Raw genomic sequence first — 19,749 nt, 5'->3', positions numbered from 1 at the left:
ACATCTTATCGATTAAGTATCTTACATTGTCGGTCGATTGTTGGCCGCGATTGCAACGAATTCGCGATTCACGATTGTAACTGAGAAGCCAGGCCAAAAATTGATCAACCCTATCGAACATTATATGTTTGCAGCATCTAGAAAAGCAAATTGATAAAAAACTGTATATTCAATTTTCCGATTCTAAATGAGAGTATCTTTACTAATATCAAGAGGAATCAGTTGCTTTTTTCTAATTTATCTTTTTTAGGTTGATGTATGATATTCTCATAAATGAATTTTGATAATTTTTAAATATGTTATAGAGAATAAGATTTTAAATAATTTTTACATATATATAACCGATATATAATATAATCGATATATATATATATATCGATTAGTTTTTGAGATAAAAAATCATGCTACTACATTGAATTCTAGACATTACTATACATCATGGTCAGCATTCAAAATGTGCTTTACTTGCTATCTATCATTGTCATCTTGGTTACACAAAGGTATATTTTATATTTTATTTTTGAGATCTGAATCTCAAGTTGTCAATGGTAAAAATTAACATAAAATTGTGATAATTTCGACGGAATGTCTTCGATATAGTAGTAATTATTTTTTTGCAAATATCTCGAAAATTGTATATAAGAAGAAGTTATTCTTATTCTCTATAATTTAAAAACCGTTAAAATCTGCGAAATCATGCATAGATATATTCATTCTTTTTTTGTTTTTAATAAAGATTAATTTAACTACAAATTAAATAAATTCGATATATTATTTTTACATAACTGGAATTAATTTTCAGATGATAAAACATTATTGTTTTACATATTTATTTATTGTAATTCAAATTCAATTGTTATTTAATATAATATGTTAAAGTACTTGTTGTAATTAGTAGAAAAATAAAAAAAAATAAATAAATTTTATTTATTTAATACATATTTTTTGCGACAAATTAAATATCAAATTTTATAAATATATAAATGGCAAATATTCGGATATTTATAAAAATAAATAAGATATTAATTAAGATATTTATTTAGTTAGAAAAGTAAAATAGTAATTTTTTATAAAAATTAAATATTGTATTTTATATTCTATTTTTTTCTAGGACACATTTTAAGTACTTTAACATGTCAAAAATTATCTTTTGTTTCATAATTTATTCTTATTTTAGACGAATTTATTATTTTTCTTTAATATGTATTATTATTTTTTACATATTCCATTGTTCAAAATAATATTACGTATGAATAATAATAGAACTTACTACACAAAATTCGTTATCTTAGTTTGATAACATATATAAGATATTAACATATTCTATATATAAGATATATAAGATATTAACATATCTTCATATATTATTCATATAATTCAAAGAATCAATTTTTAAAGATCATATACCTTTAGAGATTATAAGAAATATAAAAATTGATATATAAAAATGTTGATTTATTAAATTATAAGCAATTTAAATTAAATAATGATAGAGAGATAAAATGACAAGTATGACAAAGATAAAGTTGTCCTACTTTACGTACATATGACTTGTTGTCTTATGCAAACTTAATTATTTATAATTAAATATATATGTGTATACATATATTATATATAAATATATATATATAAATATATATAAATTGATAAATAATTCTCAATTGATATTCTTATATATAAGGAGTATTATATTTATTTTTTAGAATCAACTCTAGAAGTTTCTTATTATATATATTAATATCCTATATTTGCAATGCGTTTAAATTATTCTTGTAAAATTAATTTTTCTTTGGTTTATTTTATAATGTTCAGAAAATAAAAAATAAATAAAAAATTATTTTTTGAATATCTATATATATATATTCTTATTACAAATTATTAAATGTATTAAATTTAATATTAAAATAAAATATATGAATAACGAAAATAAAAAATTTATTGATTTAATATGTATCAATTATAATAATATGTATTCAATTAAATTATAATAAACAAATATATAGATAATAATAAACAATAATATATAACTATATAATAATATAATAATATATAACTAATATAATAATATATAAATAATAATATATAAATAAATATATAGATAAATCAATTGATGTCCAAATATTAATTTCAATTACTTACAAATATATGAGTATGAGTCTCATATAATCTTGAATATAATCTTGATAAAAATAATAAATATTTAAATCAATTGTATTATTTTTCAAATTTATCTATTACAAAATGAAAGAGTATGAAATTTCATAAGCTTTCTTAAAAGTTTTGCAAATAGATAAAATGTGTAATAAAAAGAAAATATTATATATTTTTTTTTTATAAATAATATCCTTTTTAGAATTCTTGGTTCAAATTTTAAACTATATTGATGTAACTATCATCAATTAATAACTATTCATTAATCATTATAAATATAATACTATATCTTCCTGGAGGAGGGAGGAAAGGAAAAAATTTATCGAATGAAAAAAGAATTTATTGATGTAGAATATTTAAAAATGTTAGAAATGTAAAAAGAGCATTTGAAGTTGAAGTAGAAAATATATAAATGAATTTTTAATCATAAGTAATTAAAAAAACAAAGAGAAAGAGAAAGAGAAAGTATGTTTATTTAATAGATAAAATTTGCAATTCCATTAATTAAAAAAATTCATTAATAAGTAAATCATCATACAGTGTATTTACATCCAAATTTGGTTTTAAGACATACTAACTTTCTATTATTCAATGCTCTAATTATGTTTCTTATTCATAACATATTGTTCGATTTATCAATGTTATTACTGACTCATAATAAATTAATACGAGCAGAATAGAAATTTCGATGTAATATGCAAAAAAAAAAAAAAGAAAAAAAGAAATAATACAACAAGATCAAAATATTAAAACCGATTTTAAGCATTCTAAAATCCTCTATTTCAAAAAACACTTACTTTTCATTCAAGATACACAACGTTGACAACTCTGAAGAGAAAACAATTTCACTTAAACGATAAACTTCACAAACTAAAATACACAAAGAAATAACTTTTTTCCTTATCGGTTCCCGTTTCAAGAACAGACCGTTCGATTTCACTTGTGCTTAAGTACAAACGTTGGAAATTTCTCGAAACTTATCAAAAGGTGGCAAGCCAAGCATCGACGTTGGCTTATCTGGCAAAAGGAGCGGCGGATTCGGTTAACATCGTTGATCGTTTGATTCCATGTCGTTTGCGCCGCGATAAAGAAGATCACCTCCTCTTTCATTCCACGCTATGGGCTAAGGTGTATACATGATTTTTATTGGCCCCAAAGGGGAAATTTTTTCCCATCGAATGGTGATCTGCCTGCCTTCCAGGTCACTGTTCCCATCACGCGGAAATAAATAGAAGAAAATTTGCATAGAGAAAAGAATCCTCTGGGACGGGCTCGTCAGGTGATGATATTAATTCTTTTGAAGGTTTTGAACTTTTAGAAGGTTTAAGGTCAACATAAAAAAGTATAAATTGAAAAAGTCGTAGAACTTTTTATTTCTTTTGTTTGAAGTTTGTTTCTTGTACAGAGTTTCTGAAATTATTTCTGAAATTATGGTGGATAGAAGCGGCCAGGTGACGATTCTACGCGTAAAAATAAGTTTAAAAAAGAAAGAGTAATATTTTTTTCGTTTTATATTTTATTTTTAATGTGGAATTCAAGAAATATTTTTAAGCATTAACGAAATTTCCCGATCAAATAACTAAATGACATTAAAATTTCATAAGAATTTATAAAAGAAGATAAAGAAAAAATAATAAAATAAATTCGGTATCTAATTTATACGAAATAATTAAATGTGATTACTTTTTGGTATAAAAATATTTAATATATTATTAATCTCCTATAAAAGTTTCTTTTTAAAAAAAAAAAAAACTAATGTTTCAAATTCTATGAATATTTTTTTCGGCCCTTTTTTATACATGCCAGAATTAATCGTCAGCAGAATTAACCGTTACAAGGGAAATTGAGGAGAGAAACGATGTTTTTAATTGATCCGGAGGCGAGGATACGTCGATCGAAGATAAAATTGCGGATGGCAAATCGTCAATGATAAAATGTCATCTCGTTTTTTATTTTTCGCGGATAATTAGCATCCTTGTGAGAAAAGGTTGTTAAACGAATTATCCGAGTTAGGCCGCGGAGAGAGCATGGAATTTCCAGTTTTTCGTTTCGGATATTCGTTAAATCGAGAAGATATACATAAAGAATATGAAATATTGTGTTTATTATCTTTTGTGAATTGGATACAGTGAAAAAACAGAATAATAATGTCTTATTTTTTTAATTCATTATTTTTCAGGAGTTCTTATTTTGTAAAAAAGATATATTTATTATTTAATTATGTAATAAGTAAAACTTAAAAAATTATATTATTTATATACAACATACAATGAATGTGAAGAGTTAATATGGATTAGCATTCTTACTCAGTATTGGTATAACAATGATATTTAATCTTAATATATTAAAAAAGATTTTATTAGTATCAATTATAATAAGTATATAATAAGTATATAATGCTTTCGAGGCAATGATGAGATATTTCGAACGAATATAAAAAAAATTTAGAAAAAAGAAGAGCTTTTTTTCATTATTTTCCAGAAAATATAAAGAATCGTTTCTTTGACGTAATAATGTAATATTATTTAAACTACAGATTATTATAAAAATAACTAACATAAAAATCTATTCTACTATATTATTACTATATTATTTTATAGATTTAATTTTATAGATTTAATTAATTTCATAATAAATATATGACGATGTATATATACATATTAAAATAGGAAAGTATTATATAATATAAGCACATAGATTTACAAAATCTGATATCACATTCTGATTAGAAGTTATAAAGGGAAAAAAAGCTGAGGACGGAGTAACATGATGTGATTGCTACGCCGCCTAGCGAAATAAGATTATATTAAGATATATACATATATTATTACATACTACATAGAATAAGATTCATTCTTACACGGCGATAAATTGTTATTTTTTAATAGTTACGATATTAAATGCTATAACTTTTATTGTCGTCACATTATTGTCGTATTAATTTCAACATGACATATAGTGTCACGATGAAAACCATTTAGTGTTGTGAAAATGTATCTTAATATAGATATCTCAATAGACGGCATAACAATTGCATCATGTTATTCTCTTTCCAGTTAACTTTTCCCCTTTTATTATTTCCAATCAATATGTGACGTCAAATTCTGTAAATGTAGAGTTTATTGTCTGGCAATCCTGCACAAATTATAATAGGTCTCGAAACCAGCTTATCAAGTATGAATCCATTTTTAATATTAAATATAAAATATTGTTCAGACCATAAAAATTAATCGAGTTTATTAGCAAAAGAAACAAAACTTACTTAATCCTGTTTTATGAACTCTTAAGTTTTATTTCTTTTGCTAATAAATTTGATTAATTTGTGTGTTTTGTCTCTGTAATTTTTTAAAGAAAATAAATCTAAAAAATATTTCATAGCTGAAAAATTCATTATTATTATTCATATGTATTATTCATTTATAGATATTTTTTGTAAAATTTTCACCGATTCTGAGATAATCATCTCGAATAACTTCACAATCGATCAGAAAATTCGCCTGTAACAATTGAAGCAACGATTGGTCACGATTTAACAAATCGGTTGGGGAGTCAGTGAACGAGGCAGAACCAAGATCTCGGTTAGGTTGTGCTAACAGTTGGTCGAAGATCGATTATCGATCAAATATTAGCTAATTCATTGGTGTTATCTCCGTGCAAACGATTTGTCAACGAAGGTTCCGAGTATTGATAACGCTTTTCAAACAATCATTCGACGTCTCGATAATTTCTCGAGTACCATAGTTGATTGTTCAATTTAATCATGTGAAAACTTGAAACGATCTATACTTCGAGGAAACTTAAGTGATTTTCAAATATTTTAAATCTTTCTCTATCGATGTATTTTATTTAATGACTTTTTATCCTTTTTATCTACTATTTTAAAATTATCAATACAATTTTTTATTCAATATTTCTTCGAATTGTAATTTATTATTACAGTTAAATAAGAGATAAGAATTTTTCTATTTATAAATAATAATGTTATAATAATAAAATATTGCAATTTAGCAGTATTAAAATTAACAAATGATAAAACTCCTTTCAATAAAATTTTGTATAAAAATAATTCCAATTATTTTGTCTAATAAATTTATTTTTCTATGTTATTTTCCGATATTTTTCAATATTTTTCGATAAAAAAAATAGAAATTCAGAAGAAATTCACAAGAAAATAAAATAAAAAGAATTGTGGTTATTTTTTTAAATAATTAAACGATCTAAAAATTCTCTTATCATTCTATTATACTTTCATAAAAATAAATATTATAATAGTGAAATATTGTAATATTTATTTCTATACTAAAATAAATGCTAAAAGCTTTTTTAATGAAACATTTATATAAAAATAATTCTAATTAAAAATAATAAGTTTAGTTTATGTATATAATTGCATGAAATTTTTTGTATAACCGTTCATGCGTAATATTTGCTTGATACAAATTAATAGAAACAAATATATTTATAATTAGTTATTATAATTAGTTCTTTGGTATTTTATTTGATTAATAATCAAATACTCAATATCAATTAATAATTAAATAAAATTCAATTATTAGTGAAATATAAAATGTATAATTTTAAGTATATTATTATTATATTATATATTTCATATTATTGTTACAAGCATGACAACTATAGTGTTGAACGTCATGGCCAATATAAACCACGATACAGGAGATGACAACATTGGCTGTCATTGAAATTAGATATATCGATAAAATAAGGTTTGATATCGATCATGAAGCAGAATGCACGTATTACCCTTGCGAATATTTTATAATAGACGAATTAACATTGTAAAAATAAATCCAAATTGAATTAAATTATCCAAATTAAATTATGCATTGTACATAGTATGTATAAATAAAATTACTATAGAAGAACAATGGAAACGGAATATTATTATTTCACTATATTATTAAAAAAAATAAAAAAAAAAAATTTAAAGAAAACATAAGATAGATAAATTTTTACAAATTTCTATTTGTAGAATATAAAATAATGTCAACATTTTATTGATAATTTTCTTTAATTTTCTTTTTCTTATCTATTTGATATATCAAGAAATAAGATTATCACTTTACAAGATTCTTATATAATCTTAACACGTAATCTTGTAGAATTGATCGTATTAGGAAATCGATTCTACGTGTTTATTATATGCTACATTTAATCTTTGTTAAAATTAATTTAAAACAAGTTTAAAAAATCTTAATCTTTAATGCCATTAAGAAATTACGAGAAATATCTAATTATTCGATTATCCAATTAATAGTCATGTCAATTTCTTTATTTTCATCTAATAAGGAAACTTCTTTAAAAACTGCATATCGATCATTTTATCAATTTTATTTTACTATCAAAATAATTATAACGTAATTACAACGTAATCATTTAAAACAACTATCTTTAAGAATGTTCATTCAATCTTCAATTTGATATATTTGTAGTTGAAAATTTTTCTTAAGCTATTATATATAAATAAATAAAAGAAGTTTTCTCCATTAAGATAAAAATTAGAAAGATAAAAATTAGAAAATTTATTATTAACAAATTTTTTAATTAATGAATAATTATAAAATTCAAAATTAAAAAACTTTCAGATTATATATTCGCAGAGAAAAAATATTAAATTTTACATATGAGAAAAGTTGAAAGAATAAAAGATAAAAGACAATTATTATACAAACGGTATTTTATAAATAAAAAGTATGAAAAAAATAGAATAAATATAAATAACATAAGTTGTTATAAATAAATAACAATTTGAAATTAAAGAAATTAGAAATTTATAGAGTAAAAAATAAGAAAAATAGAATAAGAAAAATAAATTTATACCAAACACCTATTATATGTGAAATAATATTTGAAATAATGTGAATTTACATTAAAAATTGAAAAAAATGTATTAAAAATCTTAAATATTATAATCAAACTTATTTATTTGTATATAATGTATATTTCGGATGATTTTTTTTCAAACAAAACAACTGGAGTATAATAACAAAACGTTTTATACTGTGTTAATTTGACAAGAAAAACGAGAGAACAATTTGTAACAGTCATTCTCGAGTCGTAAATGTTTTCAGTTGAGACTGCTTGTCTCTGTAATTGCGTATTTGACAAGAAATTTGTGGCTTGAAACTTTATGTTTGGATTTAATACAACATTCGTAAAATTTTCTTTGGATTTTTATTTTTATTGTATTAATATTGCACATATTTTTGATAATTCTTAGATAAAAATCCTTCGATATACAGGATATAATCAAATTGAATTATTAGTTTAATTATTTTAATATATAATAAGTAAATTTTATATACGATTAATTAATGAAATTGAGAACAATTTATTATTCAGAAAAATTAGGGATTAAAACATAAAAAAAAAATTTCAAATAATTTATAATATGATAATACATAAGGAGTTTAAATATTTATAAGTATTTTTTTCTGAAAAATATTAAAAATATTATTTTTCCTTTCGAAGAATTCTATAAAATATTTGTTTAAGAAAAAAGAAAGACATTAAAAATATTTGCAATAAATTGACAAATAATTATAGCTGAAAAACAGACAACAATCTCAAATTAAATAAATGAATTCGAGAAATAATAAATGCGTATAACATTTACAAAAATATCATTGATTTTCTTATCTCGTGAGCAATCGAGATTATTAAAACAGAATTGTAACAACGATGTGCGAAAAGTAAGGGATAATAGGATTACATGAAGGATTCAGATAAAACTTTTGATAAGATTATACCATAGAACGATATCGTGCTCATTTGTTACATTTTTATTATTATTATTTTTTTTTTCTATCTTCCATAGATAAATCTCTTTGATACCACATGAAGCTGCAATTATGCTGAGAGGATAGTTAAGAAAATAATTAAATAAATTACGTATTACTTTAACAAAGAAATAGTAATTCTTTTTATGTATAAATCTTTTGTTCTCGTAATCCATACTATTATTATCATATTATTTTTCTTATATTGCAATTATTATTATTACTTTTTTATTTTTTCTCATATTAAAATACAATCTTTTAATACTATATGAAGGTGGAATTATCTTGAGAATATAATTATTTCAAAAAAAAATTTAGATATAAAAAAAAACATATTTTTTTTATTCATCTCTTTGTTTGTATATATCATATTTTATCGTACAGATATTCATATTATCGGTCATCAAAATATCTCTGAATTTGTTTTATATTCGTGATATTAAAATATGAAATAAAAACATACATTTGGAATTTATATTGTATATAAACAATTTTTAATAATAGTGTAATTTACCATTAAACAATTATATTTATTTATATAATAGATTTTAAATATAAGAGTGTTTTATCATAGATTAATAAATTCGATTCTAATCGATGAAAAGAAATAATTTATTTATAAAATTTATAGCAAAGTACGAATATATTTTGAGAATAATTTGCAATATCCTAACTTTTCATTAATAGTCTTCATATTCTCTTTTCCACACACATTCTTATTCATTCTATCATAATCTTTTTATTTTTATATCTTGTTTTTATAATTTTTAATTAATTTATAATTTTTATATCTTGTTTTTATAATTTAACCAGTCAGTATTGCAAAAAATTTCAATTTTTCTCAATTATATTCTAATTCGTAATTTACAGTCAACGAGTCGTTGTTACAAAAAATTACAATCCTTATAATTATTCTCTGATCTATAATTTACTTTTTATAATTTCAAATCCTATAAAAAAAAATTGCGATTTTTCTGATTCATCTTGTGATTTATATTTCATAATTGTATGAGATTATAATAAGAAAAAAGCGCTTTAACAAGTTAAAATTTATGGACAGAGCTGTCGATACCATTGTTAATTAAATCTCGATAGATTGTCACACCAGTTAGATGAAGCGAATTTTCGAGAAACGAGTGACCGAGTTCGATTCAATTCCTCCACGATCTATCGCAGGAACTGAGACTTGGAACTACTTAATATCGTCGTAAATTATTTTCGACCTTTCTTCGAGACGTAACAATCGTTAAGATGGTATATAAGAATAATAATTCTTGCTCATGACCCAACCACTCGAATATTACCGATTTTATCATTTAATACAACAATACAATCCCATTTACACATAAAAAGGAGCAAATATTATACAAAATATTATACAAAATTTTATGAATTATACATTACAATTTAAATTATTATGAAATTTGAGAATTGATTTCTTCCAGATAATATTATTTAATATTACAACTAATTATTATTTCTTAATTTATTCAAAAAACAATATTAAAGAATTTTAAAAATCGAAACAAACATAAAAATTGGTATAAAAATATTTATTGAAATATTTATTGAAACTTATTTATTTATTGAATTAAGCAATTTAAGTTTACATTAGATAAAGCGAGATGGAGACGGCTAAATAGAGATGTGAGAGAGATAAAGCTATTTTATTCCATTTATGTCTTCTTTCATCTAACTTCAATTGTGCACAACTTAAAAAAATTAATAAAAAAATTAATAAAATAAGTTTGAATCGATATTTTTATATTTGTTTTGTGTTTCTTTTAATCTTTATAATCGATTCTGTAAAAGATATCACAGATATTAATCCTGTATATTTAATTTTTATGATTTGAAATATTTCTGCTAAAACAAAAATTTTATAAAAATGTTTCAATTTAAATATTAAAAATAATAATATCTGCATGTTTTCGATATTTACAAAAAAGAATTCAAAAAAACAAAAATTAATTTTTTTTTACAATTTCCGTAATAATATTAAACTATTTAATGTCTAACTACCTAATTATTTAATTAATTTTTAAATAAATATTAACATATTTGAATTTGTTATCAAAATTTTGTTAAGTCTTGTTTTAATAATTTTTATCAGAATATTTTTTTATCAATTTAAAATCTATAAATTTTTTCACATTGCATTCTTACTTGAATTTGATTTTATCAAAAACATTTAGATCGAATGGCGGTATCTATGTAGAAACTTTAAAAACTTTATGATCGTTTAATACATATATTTGAAAACAGACCATATTAAAGTCTTTTCTTAGATTAAAATTGTTTTCCCAAGAGATTAATCTTTTATCAACCCAGTTGTAAAATCTAGTAAAAGCGCCACGTATATGCATCAATAAAACGAACAATATTATTATTAGATATATAATAAATAATATAATAATATAATAAATAATAAATTATTATATATAATAGAGAAATGATGCACGATATTACATGAAATCGTTGAAATTTGAAAAGTTTTCGAGTTTGAAACTTTTTGCAATTTGATTCAAAATTTTTAAAATGATAAACTCTAAAGTTTTATTTCTTAAATTAATAATTTTTTTGAAAAATAACTTACAAAAATGGTGTAACCAATATGAATTTATTTTTTATTTCATTGATATTTAATTTATTTGAGTTTGAGTCTTGACTTATCTTAATCGATTTCAATAATTTATATAGAGATACAATGAATCATACAAATTTAATTTTCTGTAAAAAAAATAATTGTTGTTACTTTAAATTGATCACGAACCTGAATTCGATGAATTTTAAAAATTTATTAAGATTACAATTTTTGATAAGAAACCTTAGAAGAAAATAAATGTTTTCTAATTTTCGAGATCTTAAGATTATTATAAAATTTCAAATTCTACTTTTACAAAAATTTTAAAATTTAAGTTTTGACTCGTTTCTAATAAATAATTCAAAAATCCTCTCCATCTTCGCCAAGATTATTCATAGAAATTCGTATCACTGAAATTCCAAACATTTCGCTCATAGTTTCATTGAAAAAATCTCACGTATTTACAATACAGGAGGAGGAACGACGGATGAATAAACTGAACAACATTGTATCGATGTTTTCATATCAGACAGAACATAAGAAACTATATACATAATAAAACGATTCGAGGACAATTTTCAATCACGAGGAGAGAAAGAGAAACGACGAGTGTCTTTGCTTTTAAGTCTCGGCCATTGTTTGGAATGGATGAATATTATTTTTTTCTTACGATCGAAACGAGTCACATATATGCAACAATGATATTTGCTGTGATATAAGAATTCGATATTGCACAGATCATTTAAAATGACGTTATCGTCTTACGTCACTGGAGGAGCATCTAGTCGTAGTAACTTACTTATATACGAATAAAATAGTGTGGAAAGAACCGGGTTTATCTCGTTAATTTGCACGATTTTCCTTGAAGATATGTTCATGGATTGTCGTTTGATATTCTTAGCCAATAATAATCATTTATTCCAGTACAAACAACGAATTAAACGACGATTTATATTTATTGCGGTTTCGAAATACATACAGTGAAAGACAAAAGTATTCGCAAATTATTTTATCTAATCTAAAAACTTTGATTTTAATGAAATTTTATTTGTATAGAGTATAATGAAATTATACACGAAGCGATTCATTTTTTTTTAGCTTTTATGTTTAGAATATCAGTTTATCAGGGATACAAAGTCAATTTTCAAAGTTTGATCATTTTTTTTCACATTTCGAGTACAATTTTGCTTAGGAAATATTTTTTATACGATAGAGTGATAGTTTATTAAAACTTCAACGTTTTGTAATTTAAAGTTTTACTCCACCTCGCATTATTACAAAGTTTTAAAAAATCGAGGAAAGAAAAAAACAATGATGCTGTAAAGATTGATCGAAGATACAGAGAGAAAAAGTTAATTAAAATTCCCTTATAGGGAAATATTCAAGATGAAGAAGATCTAGAGAACAAGAAAAATATATAAAATACATGAATCATAATACATAAATCATATTATATACACTTAAATTGTATAGATATTACAATTTATATAAATCTCTTTCTAAAACACATACACACAAATAACGTTTACTATTATATTATAATGATTGATTTTTCTCCCTCAATGTAATATAAATTATAAAAGAAAAATTGTTTGTAATGCTATTATTATATTTCACATACACACAAAGTTCCATTAAAAACAAGTTTTCATTGGTTTTAATAGATCTCATTAGTTGAGCTCTCAAAAAATATATGAAAACTTTTGTCTCTCACTGTACATACGTAGATGATAAAGGAGTAGTGTCGCGGTAAATTGTGGTCATGAACGACAACCACGACTCAGTTAATTAGCAAATGATTCATTCCTTGTTGCATGGTTGTCGACGAAACAGTATTATTAAGACATATGTATGTGCGGTACGGAGATTATGCTTAATGTTTCTGGACTTTCTTTATTTGTTCTGGATATTTGTTAACAAGGTCCACGTAACGTGAGTTATCTGTGATTCACGATAATCAAGAGAGCATCATTTTATTAAAAGTGCGAGAGGTTTATTTTGCAGTACAAGATTAATTTTTGTGCGTTTGTTTGAAATTTAAATATTATTTTCCATATTTGTAAAAATTTTAAGGAACTGGCATTCGTGTTTATAATTTTATGAGATTTGATGTAATAGTGAGAACTGTTTTCTGGTGATTAATTTAATTTAGATATTAATTTAATCTATTAATACACTTTTATTTTTACAGATATTAGATATATATTTATTAAAAATATCTTATCGAAGCAGATTTACAGATTAATCTTGAGTGTGTATTACATTTTATTTTCTATATATATGTCGATGCGAAATATGGAACGTCTGGGAAATAATTATATATATATATATATATATATATATGTATAAGTTAGAAACTTTTCGAGATATTCGTAGTTCTTTCCTCGTGAACATATCGAATTTGCATCGAAATGGAAGATAGAAATTTTATAAAAAATTGGAAGAAAATCCGATCTAAAATGAACATTCATCTTTATCTTGATTATTTTATTCTTTATTATTTTTTTCATTATATTTCGTCATATTCATATTATATCTAGAATCATATTGATAAGAACTATTTTTCACTCATTTTAATATCAATATGTAACTAAATTCTTTTTATCAAATCACTTTATATTTCTTAAATAACATAGCAAAATAATAATAATAATAATAATAATAATAAAATAGTTAAATATATAATAATTTTAATTTAATAAAAAATTCATAATTTATATTAGTAATTAAATATATTTGAATTGTATCGATATTTAGTTATCGATATAGGTATATGTCGAAAATAAATCATTTATTTAATTAAGTTAAACATTTTAAGTAACATAACTATAGAATAATTATAAAATATCATCACTTAATTATGAAATTTATATTTATATTATAAATGTATATTGATATATAAACGATATCTTTTATATTGTTAATTATCAAACCACTTGTTTTTACATTGTTTCTTGATTTCCAGCTAAATAAATATTTATTAAGGCAGATTGTCAGATAACAGATTCAGACAGAAATTAACCAATCGCAAATTTTATGGGAAGCTGATGATTGGTCCATTTCCCTTGTGACCTATTACGTTACAGCAAATATAGATTATATATCGAATATTCGATATTTATGAATGAAATATCGATATTGAAATTGTATACATAAATATCGATATAAAATATCAATATTTGAAAAGTGTTGATATTTGGAATATCGATATTACATCGCTCTTTACTACACAATATATACCAAACACCGAAGTTTTATTAGAAATAAATATCATAAAGAAATAGAATATTTTATAATATTATTGGGATAATATTCTAAACATGTGTACAAAATGCGTACAAAAGACGATTGAATTGACATAAATGTTAATTTTTCATAATTTTTTGATTCTTTCGTTAGGACCCATAGACTAACCAGATTAATTCCGAAACTGACCGAACAAGCAGTGTATCATTCAAATGTAGAAACTTGTTCCTAAAGGGAACACCGAAACTTTAGCCTGGTGAAACACGTCGCTCCAGGGACCCGTATTCTTTGAAAGGGAATAACGTATCGTTGTGTTGCAGCAACGCAGTTCAGTGTACCCTTAATCTAATAAAACGGATCCTATGTTTTCTCCGGCTGATTCATGTTGTGCATGCGCTGAATAAGTTCGCAGCCTTCATGCTGGTGATACCATGCTGAAATATAGTTCCTTTCGTCCACTTCGCGATTGCAAAATGTTTCACGCAGTTTCACGAGAGATGCTGCGCAATGTATAATTATCTGAAGGTGGATTCGATTGTTGTTCGAAACTGGAAAATACTGGTTCTTTCGTAACCCTTCTTTAAATTCAAAGTCAAACGGCGAAGACATGATAAATCTATTTGTGTTTTACTCCTTCTTGTGTTTACTATTTATCTTTCTAATTGAAAGAAAGTGAAAAAATTGTGAAATAAGTTGGAAAAATGTTACGGGATTCTTATTAGAAATTTGAAAATTAATTAGATACGAAGATGTGAATCTTTTAAAAATATGTAGGTAATTATAAATTTGATAATTCGAGATTCAATGATGGAAAATAAATAGAAATGTAAAATTAAAAGAATGATTTTATCGGATGAGGAGTTGTAAGAATTGCATTATACATAATAAGATTTTCAAATAAAAAGAATATACAAAGAATATTACAAGAGGATATAGAAGATATAAATGATAGAAATACGAAGAAAAACAGACTTGACAATTTTTCAGAAACGTAGAATATGCATGATAATTGTCGGAATTTATTTTCATTAGAAATAATGTAATAATGACGTTTTTAATTGCTAAATGAGTCATTGACGTAAAACCCTCTTATTTTTTTTCACTATAATATATATACGAATAATTCCTTAAAAAAAATTAAATTAATATTTATTTAATTCTTTTAAATTTGAATTTTATTGAATTATCTTATTATAATATAATAATATACTTTTTTCTTCTAAAATCTAAAAATTTTTATTTAACTATATAAAATCTTCTGTATTCCGTTATAATACGGAATTGAATGTTTTATTTCGATGAAATAAACAAATGGCTTATTGTTTATGACAAATTTATTTTATGACAATATTTTATTTTATAAAATTCTATTCTTATTTAAAGTTATTTAAATATAGGAAAAGTTGTAGCAATTAAACATCTCAATCTATCTTCATCTCGCTTCATTTTAAATTTAACGCAAATTTAAATAAGTCTTAATCTATATTTTTGTACATCAACTTTTGTGCTTATTTTACCTGTTAAAATCAATCCTTCAAATATGTCCAACAAATATATATTAATTATTATGTACATTTTATTTCTAAATTCAAATGAATTAAAAATTGAACATGCAAATAAATAAATATGTAATAAATTGTTTTACTTCTCTCAAACTTGACATCAAATTATATTATATTATTGACTAACAATATTTTTATAATATAATATTTAGAAAGCGTTAAGATAAGACTTGCAAGATTTCGAGGATGAAACAAATTGGACGGAGCGTTTCATGTGAAAAATTCAAACGTAGAGTCGCTCAAGTTTCAAACGATTTTTCGATTCTTAGAGTATTACATGATGCCATACATGAAAAATTCACGTTGCAAGCTTTTTGGCACGGATCTCTATGAAAATTGTGATATTCTCGTTTAAAGGACAGAATTATGATGCAAAGTGAAAATATAAATATAAAAGAGATACGAATTAATTTTACATAATTAATTATGTTATAATAAAATAATTTAATAATAATAAGACCAATTTCAATTTGATTAAATATAACTTATTGTAAGTAATTATAAATAATATAAATATTTTGCAATAATATATAAGAAATATTTTATTAATTTCTTTAAGATTAATGTAAATACTAAAATAATATACACATAGTATACAGTAGTTACAAAAATATTTGAATAATATTTTTTTAAAGGCAAATTCATCTAATTTAAAAATTATAAATATTTTAATAAAAGTTTGTATTTATATAGGATATAACAAGTTATATATGATGCAATTTTTTTATCATTAGAAAATTTCTTTATTCAAAATCTTTTGATTAAAATTTTATTGGTGATATTATATTTTTATAATGGAATTTTATATATTTAAAATATATATCATTACGAAATTATGTTTAAGAAATATTGAAACTTGAGGTATATTTAAGGTATTTTATCTTTTTATAATATTTTGCTAAAAAAAATCTGGATATATTTGTATATAATCTCAATACGTATCTTATAATATTTATATATTAATAGTTTCAAACTTAAATCTAATATGTACATATATTTATATTGTTAACAATTTTATATATTTATAACTATTATATGTATATATAATATTATATGCAAATTGTTATTAGCAATAAAATTCTTATATCTTTTGAGATTATGCTTAAAGTAAAATTAAAAATTAAAATTATTTCTTTTATTATTCTTCAAAAGATAGAAAGTTCTAACTTTAGAAATTAATTCGACAAAAATTGAAGATTCTTTTAGAAAGAAGAGAGATGTTATGAATCTTTTAATTTTAAATATCAAAAGCTGGCAATAATGATAAATTCTTAATTAATTCTATATCAAAAATTAATGTATAAACATAAGAATCTTGATACGAAGCGAAAGTAATGAAGAAAAGGAATTTAAATCCATCAGATAACAGGATAATTTTAATAACACCACAAGCTGACAATAACCGATGGTAAATTTCTAAAATCACGGCCGTTCCGTCTTATCTGCATTATCTTTATTGCCATTCACTCTCGAGCCGGGTTTCCGGGATTCTAATTTAAAATTCTTTCGGGAGACAGCTTTATTGAGAGACAACAACGGAATTCCAATAAAAAGAAAATCGGAAAAATTCGAATAAATTATCCTAGAAGATGTGCAAAATTATACATTGACGTAGAAACAAAAAATTTCTGGAAAAATCGATGTTAAAATATGTTTAAATTCTACATTGATAATTTTGGAATCAATCTTATGATTATAAAAAAAGTTGGAGAAATTTTAGTTTAGACACTTTTTTGTGATCCTCAGTTGATTTTCGTATTCTTCAATCACTTAGTAGTAATTTTTAAAACAATTTTTAAAACAATAAAATTAATTTTAAATTAATTTTGAACATTCTTATGAGGAATTGTATATAAGTAATTTGTAATGTAATTCTTTAAGGAATTAATTGTTAAAATAAAATTTTTATAGATATATTTGAAACATAAATTACTTTAATATTTGTTATTTTCTTTGGTATAAAACAATTTAAATAATAATCACTATATATAAATAAATATAACAAATAATAAATAAACAAATTTAATTTATTTCTCGAATAAAATTTTAAAATATTTATATCTAAATATCTTTTATATATTTATGTCCAAAAATGTCCAATTCTAAAATTCTTTAAAAAAAAAAAAATCTAAAAAAATATGCTCGATTATTTCGAGAGTATACAATTTATATAATAGTGTTTACAATTTGTATCAACCAGAAAAGTTTCGAAGCAAGTTTATCGATCGCAAATTGTTTTTTCTTTACTTCATTGAATCGAGAGAACAAGATAGACAAGAAAAGGGCACGATGGGATGAAAGAAACGAAGCATAATGGAGCCTCGAACGTTTCAATGGAATCAAATTCGAGGAGGGTGCATCTCGCGGCACGTGATGTCCCTGATTTTTCGCCCTCTTGTACATAACCTATTTCGTCCCCATAGTCTGCTTGTTCCATCTTATCCGCGCGATTCCGTTCGTTTCACCTTTTATTCCACTGTGAAGGCGACGCGTGTCCCGAATGTCGCGGAACGGGGATCACCGACTGAGACGAATTCATCCTGATCGATACGAGACCGTCCGTGAAAAACACTGAATACTTTACGTGGAAATGTAGGCAGAAAGCTGACGCCCACGCGGGTTTCGAGGCCAAAAGAATCGAATGGAAATTACGAGGAGGAATTTCTTTTTTGGCACAGATTGAATTTAATAAATCGATTATCCTTCGCGTAAACACCAACAACAATTTTCAGCATCGTTCAATCATTTTCTCTCGTGGTAAAATCTCTCTCATAGAAGAATTTATCTTGGAATATCAAGTCAATAACAATTATGTCGAATAATGATGAACCAATTAGATTTGAAAATCTTTCGATTTAGGAAGATAGCAAAATTTAAATTTGATCTTAAGTGAAATGATACTTGGATATCTGGATATTGATATAAGGATAAAGATGGAAAATATTGCAGATGAGATAGAAGGAGAATTGGAGATACCAATGGGAATTTAATTTATTATAGACATGGAAAAATGTGATATATAAAATATTCGAATGAAAGAAGAAAATTTAAAAAAATGATTCTATGAGACTAAAACAAATACAAAAAATGTCTGTTGAAATTTATTTTTTCAAATTATAAATTATTTAATTATGCGCTAAATAAAGTGAGATGAAGAGAGAGAGAGAGAGAGAGAGAGAGAGAGAGAGAGAGAGAGAGAAAGAGAGAGTACAATAAAGATAAAATTATTTCAATCTAACGCCATCTAGTATAAAATTATATTGCTTTATAAAAAGTTTATTGAAAATTTTTTTTTAAAAATAAACTTTAATGAATATTTTTGCATACTTTTATAATTTTTGTGTTTTATTATTTCTTATAAAAGCATCTTTTAAATTTTCTCTTTACTTCGTCGAAATGTTGTATAATA

At 23.2% G+C, this 19,749-nt stretch overlaps 1 protein-coding gene across 2 annotated transcripts in view; it reads right to left on the bottom strand.

The window, feature by feature from the left end:
* Positions 1-19,749, bottom strand: part of LOC122717428 (protein GDAP2 homolog) — a 91,208-nt gene that overhangs the window by 51,861 nt on the left and 19,598 nt on the right. The window contains exon 1 of one of the 2 annotated variants that reach the window (XM_043941474.1): positions 2,949-3,097. The exons of the other annotated variant lie outside the window; for it this stretch is intronic. The gene's annotated coding sequence lies outside the window, so the exon portion shown is untranslated. Of the gene's footprint in view, positions 1-2,948; positions 3,098-19,749 lie in introns of those variants that run through there. 2 annotated transcript variants of the gene reach the window in all.

This window comes from Apis laboriosa, unplaced genomic scaffold (genome assembly GCF_014066325.1).
Source record: "Apis laboriosa isolate Shangri-la unplaced genomic scaffold, ASM1406632v1 scaffold50_cov145, whole genome shotgun sequence".
Lineage (NCBI taxonomy): Eukaryota > Metazoa > Arthropoda > Insecta > Hymenoptera > Apidae > Apis > Apis laboriosa.
Note: the sequence above shows the minus strand (reverse complement) of the source record. Positions and strands in the feature narration are given on the sequence as shown.